Below are 14,503 nucleotides of genomic sequence, written 5' to 3' on the forward strand. Positions count from 1 at the left end.
GCAGAAACAAAAAATGCAATTTCATTTGGATTTTAATGTAAACAGCTTTTTACAGAAATGGCAACCTTCCAGGACTCGGCGGTTTGAATTTTGGAGACTTTTGAAGACAATACCCAGAAATCCCTCTGATGTAAAGGTCTTCCTGTTGTTGCTTGGTGTCGGTGTTAAAGAAATACAGCCGGTGCATTTTGACATAGAAATCTTGCCTATAATGCAACTTTAAACCAAAAAAAAAAAAAAAAAAAAAAAAAAAAAAAATCAACCTGATTTACACAGTAAGTTACAGATTATACAAGTGATGCTAAGGTTGGGATAATATTTTAAAATTCATCAGGGTAACAATTTGTATCCTGTGGCAGAAAAATAATATTCTGCAGCTCAACTTTACAGGTTCATTTGTATTTTATAGAGGAGATTATTTAACTGTTTACATCCTGATATAGACAGATCTTATTTAGCTTTAATACGTTTGCCCAGTTCAACAGTGAACATGGTGGTGGTTGTCAGCCGGTGTAATCCAGTTTAAATGTCATCCGGCCCGAGTTCCTGTTGGCTCTTTTCCCTGCTGGAAGCGTCGGCGTGCCGCGGGATCGAGGCCCGACGAGGCCGGAGCACAACCAGCAGCTCTGTGCTCCCCGACGCCGACACACCTCCAGGAGCCCAGAACCAACGGAAGGATACGGCAAAAATAAATAACAGTTCATTTACACACACACACACACACACACACACCACTGAATGGGGCTGAATTTCAAGTAGGTAAAGGTAGGTGTGTGTGTGTGTGTGTGTGTGTGTGTGAGTGTGTGTGTATTCAAAACCTTGAAAAGGAAAAGGGAGTATGATGCTTGGTATTTACCTTTTTTGCTGGCCAGCATGATAAATAGTAATGACACTGTCTCAGTCTCTCTCTCAGACACACACACACACACACACACACACACACACACACACAGAGGCTACAAACAGCTTCAGTGGTGTGTTTAAGGAACAGAAACTAAATAGTTATCTGGTCGGTTCAGCAGCCTCTCAGTTTGTAGAAGTGTGTGAAAGTAACAGATAATCTGTGTATGTGTGTGTTAAGTGTGCATGTGTGTGTGAGGCAGAGGCCATGTTGGACATTACAGTGCATTCACACACACACACACGCACACACACACTGCAGAAAATACAGTTGTCCCTTGCTATAACGCGGTTCACCTTTCGCGGCCTCGCAGTTTCGCAGATTTTTTTTTTTGTGTGTGCAATTTTGCATTTATTTTTATTTATTTTTTTTTTTTACAGCACATTGTGTTCTGTGTCCTGATTGGCTAAGGGACTGTAGACCATTGTCAATCAATCTCCTCCATGGCATTTCTATGAAGGTTTGAACTTTGAGAGTTTAAACGAGAGAGAAAAGTGAGGAAATGTTAATGCCTGTCTGAGAAAAGTGTATAAAGTGTGTAGTGAGGGGTTTTACAGCCTTAAAACATCTAGAATAATTGTAAAAAATAAAGCTGACTACTTCACGGATTTCTCTTATTGCGGGTTATTTTTAGAACGTAACTCCCGCGATAAACGAGGGACCACTGTATTCATCTCAACAAGTCCTTTAGTCTCATCCTCAGTGTTCAAATCTTGTTTTGCTTCAAACAAGGTTAAAAAAAAAATCTGCCTGTGGGATCAAATAATCCCACTTGTTTCCAGTGCAGTTTCACTTGTTTTGGGAATTTGTTCATGGGAACAAGAATAAATGTGTTGAACCACGGCAGAATGAGGCAGATCAGCCAACGAGCATCAAGAAAATGACATTTGATTCAACAAAATTCTGCAAAACAAGTTGATTATTGTTGGAAACAAGTGGGATTATCTCACCCTGCAGTTTTTTTTCCCCGTGTTTGAAGAAAAAACTCACGCTGGATTTTCTGTTTTATTATTTTTCCTGTCACACACAAGTTTCACAACAGTTTGGTGGAGGTGAAAAAACAAAAGCTTCATCACACATCATTCACACGCAAACCACGAAGACGCCAGTTTGGCTTTAATGGGTTTTAAGGAGGCAGAAGAAACAGGCTGACAAACAGTCTGCAATCACACCTGAACGGCTGCACCTGTGTGAGCGACGCTGACGAAGAAGCGGGTGCTGAAGCGTCCCTCAGCCTGTTCCAAAATGGTGCAATTAGTTCATTATTTCTTTTAAACCAAAATTGTTCAGTAGGTGAAAGTGGCCACGTTTGATAGTGGAGAGAATATAGCATCACCTTCTGATACTGACTCCATTTTTCATGCGTGTATTTTGCTGGAAAACTTTGAACACCTGTGATCAACTTCTTGTGCATTTTGGTCACCGCAGGTAGAACCAAGGACCACCAAAAACTGATCAGAGGTCAGTTTGTTGTGGGTTAAAAACACACAGTGGTTGGCTGTGTGGACCAAGTTTCTCAGGTTAAAAAATAAATGAATTCTGGTGTCTGGTGGCTGATCAGCAGTGATCATGTTGCTCTGTAATTCACTATGTGATGATTAAAAACACACAGAAATAGCTTAAATTGCCTTTCTCAGTCTTATTGCCTCATGTGTGTGTCTGTATTTCCTGTAGCAGATAGATGCTTTCATTGTCCTCACAATTTATTATCACAGTTTGTACAGAGCCTCAGGTAAATATGGATATTCAGTCCACATACATACATATGGTATCAGTGGTTCCCTAACTTTTTTTTTTAACCAAGGCACCCCAGAAAAAAGGGTTAAAAGCAGCCAAAACTTTTCCAAATCCAGTTCACCATGTTTCGGTGTCAGCGTGCCGTCTGTTAGTAGCTTTTGCATGTATGTTGTACACGTGTGTTGTTCTGGATGCAAGCTGAGAAACCTGTGCAACACATTCAGTAGAGCTCACATTACATTCAATTTACTGTTTTTATTGTACGTGTCATAAAATAAAGTTTGTGTCCGGTGAAGGTTATTAAGTAGAGGAAGAATTACAACGTGAAACCAGCAGATTCTGTGGGAGCCACTTTGGGAATCACTGGTACACACAATCACGTGACACATGACAAATAACAGGTTTTTTTGTTTGTTTGTTTGTTTGTTTTGTCAGTGCTGCAGTGGCAGAGCGGATTTTTGAGGCGCTGTTTGCAATGCAGAGTTTGTTTCAGTGGTTAACAGTAAAGAATCACTGCAAAAACTTGAAATATTACCAAGATTATTTGTTTTATTTCAAGTGAAAATGTCTTATTTCTAGTCAAAATATCTCACTACACTTAAAATAAGACATGATCACCTCAGAAGTAACTTGTTTTTAGACAATTTTCACTTGTTTCAAGTGAATTTTCATTTTTTTCCACTGGCAAATTTTGCCAATGAAACAAGCAAATTTTCACTTGTTTCAAGCAAATTTTCACTTGAAACAAGAGACAGTTGTCTAAAAACAAGTTACTTCTGAGGTGATCATGTCTTATTTTAAGTGTAATGAGACATATTGACTAGAAATGAGACAAGTATTCTTTGTAAGATTTTGACTTTTTGCAGTGAAGCAGAGGGAGAAGTGGACTATGATGAGCTGAGTGATGCTTTCACCGAGAGCACTGCAAAAAGTCAAAATCTTACTTAGATTATTTGTCTTATTTCAAGTAAAAATGTCTTATTTCTAGTCAAAATATCTCATTACACTTAAAATAAGACATGATCAGCTAAGAAGTAACTTGTTTTTAGACAATTTTCACTGTTTCATGTGAATTTTCACTTGTTTCAAGTGAAAATTTACTTGAAACAAGTGAAAATTTGCTTGAAACAAGAAACAAATTTTGCCAATGAAACAAGCAAATTTTTACTTGTGACACAAGTGAACAAATGAAAATTTGCTTGTAATGAGATATTTTGACTAGAAATAAGACATTTTTACTTGAAATAAGACAAATAATCTTGGTAAGATTTTGACTTTTTGCAGTGAGAGCTCTGACTTGGCGCAGGATTTGGTTCGTCCACGGGGGGAATGAGACAAACGGCCCCCCAGGCGACTCCGGCAGCATCTCAATCCAAACCTGCTTCCTCCTGCTGAACAACACGGCCGCAGCCAACTGGACCTCCATCCTGCCAGGATTTATGATGTGGCAAATTATTCTGCTCTTTCCCCCCCCTCGTTCAGATCATCTGTGGGAGTGTGAAAAGAGCACCGAGGGGATTCCTCCCACAACAAACACTGCTGCGGTGCCGCTGAGCAAGGCACACATGTTGAGTCACGAGCCCTGGGAGGGTTCAGTCAGTTTCCGTGAACTCGCAGCACTCTTTCCTCGAGCCAGATAATCAGAGGAAAGCTTTGAACGTGGGAAGTAAAAGCAGCAGCTGCAGCGTGGACAAACGGGCGGCGAGACGCTGAGCCGACTCGACGCTCTAACACGTCAAGTTTACATTCTCTCATTTGTGCCAGGGACGAGGCAGAATTTAACCGCTCACACAGGAAATCGCAGGGGGGGGTCGGCGAACTCGGAGCTGCACTCATTGCCTGTGAAGTAGAGCCAGGTTTCACAACGGTGACGTCACAACATCAAGAGGTTAGCGCTGCGGTTTCTGGTCGAAGGAAACGGCAGAGTGTGTTCACGAGTGTTGACTGGAACCGTCCCGGGACACAGGAGGAGTGTGTGTGGATCGCTAAAATAGGCGGCATTCCCCTTTAATCCCCATCTGCTCCTTTTAAACTATTCAACAGTGTTTCACCTGTTCCTAAGAAATTGCAAAGATATTTAATTTAATTAATTAATGTTATTCACCATAGAGAGGAGCTCACTCACTTTTATGAGGTAAAAGACGGGAAAAGTGCAGAAAATAAGTAAACTCTCGCTCGGCAAGATGATTTCTGTGATGTTTTCTGGTTGTTCCTGTTCCAGTTCTTATGATTAAAATATCTCAGGTTTGTTGCTGAATTCTCCAGGATTTCTCTTCAAATTGGTGTAAAGTTTGCAGCAAATTTTAAGAGATGAGGCATCGACCTCTGAGGCTTGGCTCCTTTCACAGGGAAATCTGTCTGAGCAGGAGATGTTTTGGCGGAATGAACCTTTACAGCTGCTCTGGTGGATCTCCAGTCTCTGACAGGGGAACTCCGTATTTTTTTTTTCCAGGGCAAAGCAAAATGAGGACAAGGGTTATAATCTGAACTGGATTATTTTCATTTCATTGTTTCCCGAAGCATTTCTCATTAATTCTAATTTGTTATTTTGACCGACAGCATGCATCATCTATAGGTGTGTGTGTGTGTGTGTGTGTGTGTGTGTGTGTGTGTGTGTGTAATAATTAAGTGACAGAAAAAAAAAAGCACAATCTACTCTGTGTTGTGTCTCTGGTTGTGTGCAGGAGTGTGCATAAGGCTGTGTGTGTACGTGTAAGTGTGTATGTGCACATATGCAGATGACAGGGTGTACACACACACACACACACACACACACACACACACTAGTGAGCCTGTGTTACATTAGCGATGCATATTTCACCCGCAGCTGTTAAAGCCATCAGTGCAGACCATCTGGCTGAGGGGGGAACCCTTTTATTGGGGACACATGACTGCATCGCACACCCCGAAAGTCCCTCCCCCTTGGAAACACAGCTGTCAGGTTAATGGTTCCCAGGTGAAAGGTTCGCTCATGCTCTCCCTGTGTGCGTCTCTCTCTCTCTCTCTCTCTCTCCTCTGTTTACCTCTCTGCTCTCCTTTTCCTTCGATCTCGAGTCCCACTGCCGCCTCAGCACCGTCACAAAAAACTGAGCTCACTATTTAATCATAAAGTTATTTCTATTCTCTCTCCAAAAGTGTCTTCCTGTCAGCTTGGAGTCCGTGTCCACGCAGGGGAGCGGAGGGTGTTTATGTGCAGATTGCATGTGGAGCAGAATGAAGGGATGAAGGAGAGGGATTGCATTAGAGGCTTATGATTCTTGACGCCACATCTGGTTCCATCATGGAGGTCCACTGCAGGACTGGCTCTATGCAAATAATGTCTAAATATATAACAAACCCACAAGAGACACGGAGCTCGCTGAAAGAGCAGCTTGTTGTGGTGTGTGACGACTTGTGATTTTGAGTTTTTGTCTCCAGATCACAGGGAATCTGTCCCGCGAGTTAATGAGGGCATATCTCTTTAAGGGCTGAGTGCTGTGGGAAGTTTACAGTTTTCCCTTTTTGTCCGTAACTGGATGCAGATCCTCAGTTTGCAGACCTCAGACCAGTTACATGTCAGATCAGTGACGCTGGGTCGACTAATTTTGTTCAAACAGAGGGACAACAAAGATGATCAGCAAATGAGGAGGAAATTAGTGGAACATTAGCAAAATTTTGCCAAAAAAACCCCCAAACAATTACAAGCAGTTAAACAGAAAAATTACAACTAAATTAGCAAAAGAAAAAAAAACAAAAAACAAAAAACTGAATTTTATGATCATGACAGGAGTCAGAGGGCTCTGTTGGGAGTCCTGACATGAACCTGTTTGGACATTAGAAACTTATTTAATGGTCGTCAACTTTATACATCACAACTGGTTCACTAAAGTTTGTTGTTGTACATTAAAACATAAGCAAACTTATAAATGTTGTTGTAAATATTGGTCAGATGTGGGCGCCCTGCTGGAGCACACACCACGTCAAACTGAAGCGTCGCCCCAGCAGCCTGACTGTTTTCTGCAGGACGTCCCCTCACTGCGCTCCGTCCTTCCTGTCCTGCCCCACCGTGACCGTCTGATAAGGCAGAGATGCCCGAAGAAAAAACAAAAAAAAAATGAAAATGACAGTTGAGACTAGGGGCTCTAGTTTCCCGGCGCAGCGCGGGGTGGCGCAGTGAGGCGAACCCCGCGCAGAGCTAGTTTCGACCGGCGAAACGGCAGAGGCGGACAGTGTCCAAGTTTCGCAGGCGGAGGTTCACCGAGATGGGAGTGGCGGCGCAGCGGGGGGAGGTGCCGACAGATTCGGCTTGGCGCAGTGACAGTTTCGTGCCAAAAGGCTTCGCCGAGGTGCGCCAAAAGCTCGCCGTCTGAAACCACGTCTACTTTCAGCGCAAGGCGGAGCGGAGCCGGCGCAGTGGAAGTTTGGCTGCCTGGCGCACATCACCAAAACCTCACAATCAGCACAAACAGTGCCAATCTCCTTTGATCTGACATCAGCTGTGACGGGACAGTTGATATGGAGATATATGTATGTGCTGATTGTGATCGTAGCGTTGAATAGTGTTTTTTTCGGTATTTATTGCATCGTTCATGTGCCTGACATTCCGGAAGCCTGCCTGTGAGGTTTTGGTGACGTGTGCGCACTGCTCGCCGGTCTCCGCTCCGCGCCTGTCTCCTGAGCTCCGCTCCGCCTGCGGCAGTAGACCTCCATGTCAGCTGTGTAAACTTTCATTACGCCTTCACGCAGCGCATTTTAAAGGCAAGGACAGGGGCTCATTTGATTGGTTACATGTGAATCGGCTGTGTCAAACCCACTCCATGCCTTCTCTCCTCCCCTCCGCCGGTAGGAGGGACGGCGGAGTACTTGCGCCACCAAGAACGGCGTGCCAAACTTGGAAAATCCGCCTGGCCACACCCAGTTGGCGAAGCGCATCTGCGCTACGCCCCCACCTCGCCTGGTCTGCGAAACTAGAGCCCTAGGTATGTCATTAGAAGCGATACTTCGATACCAATTTGATGCCAATTTTCCAAAACTACAACACTTCTACGGCGCTGTAAGTACCGGATGTTTTTATTTAGATTTAGTATTTATCAAGATTTAGCCTCCATGTCTCTGCTGGACACTGCAGCTGAAATTTTATCTAAAGAGTTGTTATTTAAGCACAACTGACTTATTGTTTGTTTTAGATATAGATACATGGGATTTTTTCTTTTTTTTTTTTTTTTTTAACTTTTTTTTACCGTGGTATGGAAAAGGGGATCGGGAATCGTGATGGATGATGGTTTGTAGTTGTTTCGTAGTCGCATCAGAGCTTTAGATATTAAAGTTATAGCTCAGATTCTGACCCATATACACTCCTGATCAAAATCTTAAGACCAGTTGAGAAATTGCAAGAATTTACATTTTGCACTGTTGGATCTTAAGGTTCTAAGTAGAGCTTCAAAATGCAAAAAGAAGAAATGGGAGTGAGACAAAAAAAAAAAAAAAAAAAAAAAATTCGAGTAAGCAATTTATTGCAAACAACCATTAAACTGAAATAGGCTGTTCATCAGCTGATCAAAAGTTTAAGACCACTGCCTTTAAAAGCCCAAATCTTGGCAAAAATGTGGATTCAGTGTCATTTTCTGTCAGGTATCCTCACTGTCATGACCTCCTGATGGCAGGTGTAGTGGTATTTGCTGCACTAAATGAGTGTAACGTCCCATATCGTAAGAACGTACTGCTTCAGAATGAATGAAGTAGATAAAGCTCTGTCTTTTATTCCCTTCTGTATTTTTCACCAAACACACTGTGTAATGGATGATGTACTGAAATAAGTGCTGCTAAAAGGAACATATGCAATCCAGACATGCACACAACACCTCTCTAAAATCAGTGTGTGTGATTTTAGGTGGCAAGTGAGAATTAAAAAAAAAACAAAGACAAACAAAAACAAAGGCACCGGCCTGGATCTGAGCTGTGAGGAGCCACACAGCCCTGCAGAGGAGTCCCAGGACAGTGAAGCTCTGTTATTTTATTTCAAGGCTGCTGTTTGTTCTGTTGTTTTTGCTGCAGATCGGACAGCGGCACGAGTTTGTGCTGCAACACGAAGCTGGAAAACGTATGAATTCAGGAGCAGAACAGGTGCAGCTCTTGATCTCACAACAGGGAGTTCACGGACCAGACTTGGTGGATGTGTCACACAGAGGAATCCAAACCATCACTTTAACATGGGTCTTGCAGTCAGTTTGCATAAAGTGACATAACTCCACATCCCAAAATGTCTCCTCCCTCCTCTCACACTTTGCTTCCCTTCCTTCTCTCTCTCCATGTGACACTGACAGCATCTGTATTTATGCTCGTCTTCTCCTCGCTCTCCTCCTTGTTGACACATAAAACCCTCCAGAAACAGAAAGCAGTCGTCCATCACCGCGAGGAGCTGCCTCGTCTCCGCGGTGCGCCGCTTTAAACGGTCCCCGCGGGGAGATGAAACGGCCCTAACAGGTTCCTAATGTGACGGCAAAGGGGGGCAAACAAAGTGACGTTTGAGAAGCAGCGTTTGGCGTTTGTCTCGGTCATTAACGAGCTGAGTGAGTTTCATGACCCGAATGGCTCCAGAGAGACACCTGAGAGAAAACAATCGCTCTTTTCTTCTGACTTTTCCGCTGAAACATAAATGGCGCTCCGAAATTTACAGGCGTTTGAGCCGTGAAAGCTTCTGAAATATGTGTGAATTTAAAAACGAGGAGGGGAAGAAATGCGGATATTATTTTTAACGTTAAGGATCTGTCGCTTTTCGAGCCGCTGAATGATCGGCGTGCGGTTTGGAGGCGGTTTGGAGGAGTTTGACAGTAATAGGTGGAGTTGAACGCTCACGGTTTGAAAATGTCCTCACTGTTTGGTAATGATGCGTGTAATGGGAAGAGTTTTGGTTTTTAGGTTATGTAATAAAAAACAGTTTACAGGGAGGAATGGGTTCTGAAAAAAAAAAAAAAAGGCACAGTAATGGGAGGAACATGAGTCGGGCACCGGTGCCACGAAATGAGGAGCTTCGTTCCATCATGAAATAAACATGAAAGAGAAAAAAAAAGAATGGTTGGTAGCTCAAAGGGAACATCACTAAGGGTTTTTATAGAGTTTTTTGTGAGAAAGCGAGTAATTCAAATTTTTTGTTTTGGAAAAAGGTTTGAAAAATTACAACGTGCATCTATACTTTTTGTAACGCTGAAATTCATGAGAGGATTTGCTTTTTCTGGACTGTACATGCAGCACTTTTCCTGCAGAGCGTCAGTATCCATTAGAACAAGTCATTTAGTCTCATATTCAGTTATAAAATCTTTTTTCAAACAAGGTAAAAAAAAAAAAAAAAAAAAACTCCTTCAGATAATTCCACTTGTTTCCACTTTTCTGGGAATAAGTTATTAGTTGAAGCTGTGAGCAAAAAAGTTTTCCGTCTTAACAAGTCATTTAGTCCCCTTTCCTTCAAAAAAGGTAAAAAAAAATTTAAAAATCTGCCAGTGGGATGAGATAATCCCACTTGTTTCCAATGCAGCTTCAGTCTTGTTTCAGGAATTAGTGGTCAAATTCAGTGTGGGAGGTAAAAAAACTTAATCTAAAATCAATGTCAAAAGAAGCCTTATAATATGACTAGTTTATATGATGTCTTACAACCTCTCAAATTAGGAAGTTTAACTTGTTTCATGATTTCTTTTCTGGGATTAAGTATAAATCTGTTGACACAAGGCAGAATAAGTCAGATTAGCCTATTAGGATCAAGAAAATGACACTTGATTCAAGAAGATTTTGCAAAAACAAGTGGGATTATCTCATCTCACTGGAGGATTTTTTACTTTGTTGGAAGAAAAACAAGCTTTTAGCCCTGAAAATGAGACTAAATGACTCATTAAAGATGGAGATTTTTCTTCAGAGAGCTGCTTTGAAGCATTTTTTTTCCCGCCACAGTGTACGTGGTATTTTATTTTGAAACAACACTGGAACTCCCTGGCGTCCTGAGGATTTCCCTTTGTTTCAGGCGAACGTCAGCAGGAGTGCGGCGGCGGCGGTGGCGGCGGCGGCGGCGGCAGCGGCTCGGTGTGTGCTGCGCGGCCTCAGCTGAATCAACAGCAGCAGATTTGTGGCTCGGCGGGTTGCAGGAATCACTCCGGCGGAGCGGCGGGGAGCTGAACCCGCGCTCAACTCGGACATCAATCTTCTCAACGAGGGAGGAAACGCACGTGGAGCCTGGAAGGAACAGCGGCGTCAGTCAAAGCTTGCAGGAGCAGCAGGCTGTTCGCTCTCAGCCAGATCAGGTCTAGAAACTAAAACTCTCCATCTTAACAAGTCACTCACACTTGTACCCAGTGTTAAAATCTCATTTTTCTTCAGATAAGGTCAAAAATCTGTTACTAGGATGAAAAAACTCCACCTGTTTCCAGTGCTCATCAACCTGAAGTGTCGTTTTCTGGATCCTAATGGGCTCATCTGCCTTTTTCTGCCTTGTTCCTGCAGATTTATGCTTAAAATGCTGAAACTGCATCGGAAACAACAACAGAGATTATTTCACGTTTTTAAGAACGGTCCGTCGAGTTCAGTAGGATCTGCACGCCTCAAACAATCAACATCTTATCAATAAATCACTTCCCTGGCTTGGTCCTTGGCCGGTGAAATGCGGGAGTCTTTAAATGTTTAATGTTATGAAACAGTTCACGTTGGGCTTTATTTTTTAACAATAATTTTAACAATAATTAATCTGGTAATGTGGACTAGAGGTTTGGATCGGGGCCGCAGATTTTTGTCCCAACCGACCCGAGAATGGAGCGCAGAACCCGAGCCCGACCCGAGCCCCAGATTCTGAAATAACCCAGGTGTTGCCTTCAGTGTCATCACGTAAACTCCAGCACTGTACAGGAAGTCGTCCAGAGCAGACAGCAGGTCCGTCATTTTTCACTAAAATTGACTGAACCCAGCCTGAACCGGAATATCGTTTCTAAATTTTGGTGGGTCAGGTATCCACACCCACACACACACACACACACACCAGAGGTCGCGCTACACTTTTTCGTTGTCTGTCATTTTGACTGACAGGGTCGTAAAAATCCCGTCATAATCTATTTTTACCAGTCACTTTAATTTTTTAAATGATAAGGACATATTCAATAGCATTTCATTTTCATTCATTTTTAATTAATATTCAGTCCAAAGTTAGCTGAACAGAAAATCCAAACCATATCTTTTTAAAGAAACTTCTGCCACTCAACTGCCGCGACGTTTTGAATGCGGCAAATTTCATCATATAACATATATACATTATTTGAAATATTAACTATCTTGTAACTATCTATTGCCATTCCAAGCCCATCGCCATTTATTCTTATTAACCCTGCAATTAAACTAAATCCGCCTTGATTTATTTTGCTTTCTATGGTTGTAGAATTGTCAGAATTGTGCAATGACTGAGTGATTTCGCACACCATCGGAAAGCTCCGGTTCTCTGCTCTCAGAAACCGTCTCATTTTTTTTCGGTCGCACCATTGGTTCAGAACTCTTCTGTGATTGGACGGTTGAAGTGTCAGTAGTCCTAAGGAGTTACCGTAATGGCACTGTATATAGGCGCAAAGCTCCGTTTTTCCGGTTTTAGACGGTTTTTTTTAAGTTTCTGTGTCATAAACGGTCTAGGAGATAAATATATGTAGAGTAGGCATGCCGAATCCTGTCGGCGCCGACATCATCGGTTTAAGAGACATCTTTGCTGTCTTCCCCGGGCTTCATGAACCTGCAGTCCATCCTGTGGGTTGCAGTGCGTCAACATAGACATATATGCCTATGTGCGTCACTGAAGGCTGACGAGGCTCACTTTGGACGGTACATGGAGCGCCTCACTGTCAACACCCAAGTCCCGCCCCCGCCCTACTTCTGATTGGCTAGGAGGCCTATTGTTAGTGTGGTTGAGAACGAAAGCTGCACTTCTATTGGATCCAGAGATATGTCTGTTAGATAAAGCTGGGCGAACCCAGATTTTTTTTTCGCAGTCACACCGGTAAGCCAGAGAACTGGCACGGCACCGGACTGCTATCAGCTCTGTCATTGCCACCAAGTGGTCAGGGGTGTGAACTGCAATCTGTCAAAATGACAGATGGCCTTCAGATTTTTCCGTCACCGTTTAAAAAAAAACGTCAATGACGGAAAATATTCGGTTAACGCGACCTCTGACACACACACACACACACATGGACTGACATCATCACTGTAACACCACCATCATTTGACTCTCTGCAGCGGCAGGGAAACAATTTTTATTTTATTTTATTTTGTCATGTTCTCTTCCCAAACACTTCTTGTTGTTTAATATTGTTAGTTATCAAAACTGTTTGTTAAAGCCAGTAACTGAAGTGTTTTTTTTTTTGTTCTTTTTTTTCACTGACTGTCACTGAAGGAAGCATATATCTTGTTCAGGGTTCAGAGAATTAAATCGATAAGCAGAATAGATAATGGCATTGATATCAATAAAATCTTATCAATTCCCATGCCTACTCTGGGCGGATGGATACAGTTTGTTGGTGTTCTTTGGCAGGAAATAGTTCCCAAAGACACTCTCCATCCCCGAGGGCAGTGCATTAATATCTGCGTCGTTTTCAGGAGCAGCCGCTGCCGTTGAGTTTTTTTTCACGCTTCTCATTTTTGACGTTGCGCCTCCAAACGTGAAAGTTTGCGAGCGGCAGGTGAATTCTGCGGCTGACGCAGGAAATATCTGTGTCCTGACGTGGCGACGAGTTCAAATGTCAGACGCTTTTTTCCTTCTCGCTTCTTCCTCCGGGGACAAGAATCTGAGGCATTTCAGGGCACAAAAAAAAAAAAAAAAAAAAAAAAAAAAAATGGCATCTGAGTGTCATCATCACACAACGTTTTTCCTACAACAGCCGACCTTTGACCTCAGTGGACGGCTGTGAGGTCACGGTGGAGAAATGTGCCGGCCGCCTCCGTCGGGGACAAAGCCAGTAACACACACACACACACACACACACACACACACAGCTCTTTCCATGGCAGCTGTCCCTCATCCTCACACTTTTCCTTCCCTCTTTATTTTTCCTAACAAGCCGGAAACGTAAAATGTGTCTCTTCCTGTCTGCCGGAGGATTCTTCTCAGGGGCAAAGAGGAGAGAGCTTTAAAAACAGGAATTCAAAACAGAAATTGGAAACATTTTAATTAACTGGATACACATTTGATTCATAAAAATGTTGCAAATAACGACGTTAAAAAAATTTAATTCTGAGAGAAAATTTTGGAGAATCGCTCCTTTATGCTCTTCCTCTGCTTAGAGATCGCTGTCTCTCTCTCTCTCTCTCTCTCTCTCTCTCTCTCTCTCAGTGATGGTCGGTTGCCCGGCGGTCTGAAAACACAGCTGTGGAATGCAGGATTGTGGGAGTTGGAGGATTTCTCTGACCCAGGAAGTGGGACTAGATGAGGTCATCGCAGGGGGCTCGTCTGGTAGCCGGGGGCAACGAGCCGTCACGGCCTCAATAAAGACCAGAACTCCACACACACACACGCACACACACACACACACACAGACGTCACAGTTTTGAGAGGTTCAGCTCTGGAAGCCACATTCCTCCTCCTCTCCTCCTCCTCTTGATTCCCTCGGGAACCTTTAATGCTTAATCCAATTTAATCTAATTCTGCCGTCTCTAATCTAATCTAATGTGATGTCTGTCCTCCTGCCGCCTCGCCTCCCGGCTCCTCTCTTTCCACAGCCGCGATGCTTCCAAATCGCTGATCGTCTCAGCATCAACAAACTCGGTATCTTTGTCCAAAACTCCTCTCCCTGACTCACTCCTTCACCCGCATTCCTTTGTTTGTTTTTTTTTCCCATCCTTCGCTTTTCCACCTCGTCTCTCCCCCTCTGC

The sequence above is a fragment of the Myripristis murdjan genome, chromosome 11, assembly GCF_902150065.1.
Source record: "Myripristis murdjan chromosome 11, fMyrMur1.1, whole genome shotgun sequence".
In the NCBI taxonomy this organism is placed as follows: domain Eukaryota; kingdom Metazoa; phylum Chordata; class Actinopteri; order Holocentriformes; family Holocentridae; genus Myripristis; species Myripristis murdjan.